This window comes from Rhinopithecus bieti, unplaced genomic scaffold (genome assembly GCF_001698545.2).
Source record: "Rhinopithecus bieti isolate Rb0 unplaced genomic scaffold, ASM169854v2 scaffold_57007, whole genome shotgun sequence".
Lineage (NCBI taxonomy): Eukaryota > Metazoa > Chordata > Mammalia > Primates > Cercopithecidae > Rhinopithecus > Rhinopithecus bieti.
In genome coordinates, this window is record NW_016821755.1 from 1 (window position 1) to 1470 (window position 1470).

The 1470-nt window shown below is 42.1% G+C and overlaps 1 pseudogene; it reads left to right on the top strand.

Annotated features, from left to right (window-relative positions):
* The first annotated feature begins 519 nt into the window (after positions 1-519).
* Positions 520-843, top strand: LOC108521022 (alpha-actinin-2 pseudogene; annotated as a pseudogene).
* The last annotated feature ends 627 nt before the right edge of the window (positions 844-1470 follow it).

Below are 1470 nucleotides of genomic sequence, written 5' to 3' on the forward strand. Positions count from 1 at the left end.
CCGGCCACCTGATGATTTTTCAAGTGCCCTTTCCTCTAATATGTTGAAAGGTAAAAAAGGTTTAGTCATAAATCAGCCAAGATAAACTTACATTTCACTGTGGGCTGGGATAGTCCTAGAATATCCAGTACTTCTCTGTTACCCATTAATGAGTATTTTTAACCTGGCCTGCCTCGATTCTCTTCGGGACTGTAAACTACAGTCGTGACAGCCATGTTCTGAGCTGCCTTCGATTTGGCAGCATTGCTTTCCTAGTTCTAATCTGAGAAAAGGGTTCAGCTCTCTCTTTGACCTACTCTTCCATAATTACGTTCCGTGACCCATGAAGGCCAGCAGTGGGTCCCAGAGAGGAAAGAATTCTGACATTTACAAGCTTCTAGTTTGAAGCTCCAGCAACTTTTAAAATTATTTGATAGCAGTAAACCTAAGTCACCCTGAAAGGGAGTCTCGTCCAAAGACCGAAGGGAAACACAGGTCAAACTTCAGTTTTCAGACATAAAGGAATTGGCGTGTCACTAGGGAAAGAATGAGAACGGCTCTGTTGAGAGCTGTGTACTGTTCGAGTACATGTTTCTTTGTACTTTGCCCCAGGGTGAAGCCGAATTTGCCCGCATTATGACCCTGGTAGATCCCAACGGGCAAGGTACCGTCACCTTCCAATCCTTCATCGACTTCATGACTAGAGAGACGGCCGACACGGATACCGCCGAGCAGGTCATCGCCTCCTTCCGGATCCTGGCTTCTGATAAGGTCTGCATTCACAGATTTGCTTCTGCTTTAGCAGGAGTCCACTACGTCATTCTAACAGAAAAGGCAACACTGTTGTAAATAAAAACCATTTTTATACCAGTGTACTTTGTACAGCATTGGCACTGATTTCAGAAAGCAGCAGGTAGACACACAACAATGGGGCGCTCAGCACAGAGGAAACAGACTTGCCATTCCTGGCATTCGTGCTTGGCCTTGCACTTAATTTTTATAGAAGGGACAGTAGTGTGTACTTTTATGTGTGTGTGTGTGTGTGTGTGTTACTGGTTCAACCCCCATTTTACATTCTAGTTTGGTGACTGTGACTCAGAAAGAAGAAACCATGCAATTTAGATGTTATAAAACTGGGTACCTTCTCCCAAGGATCAATAACCCTGACTTTGTGCCCAGCAAAATCATGGAGCAAAGTTAAATATAGCTGTTCAGTCAGTAAAAAATTGGCAAGCTTTTCCTTACATGTAGCCTAGACCTTCAGGAGGAGTTTAATTGCCAGTTCAGAATTTTCGTATTTTATCCCCAAACAATAAAACATCTCTATGTACAAATTCAGTTTGAGACAGGATTATTTTACCCTGTTTTCTGGCTGAAAGGATAATGAACATTACCACAAGGAGGTTAGCGTGTTAAACACATTGACAGAGCCATATTTATTACCTTAAAAATCAGATAAAACCAACTATTTTTAAAATAATGTTTTCTTGG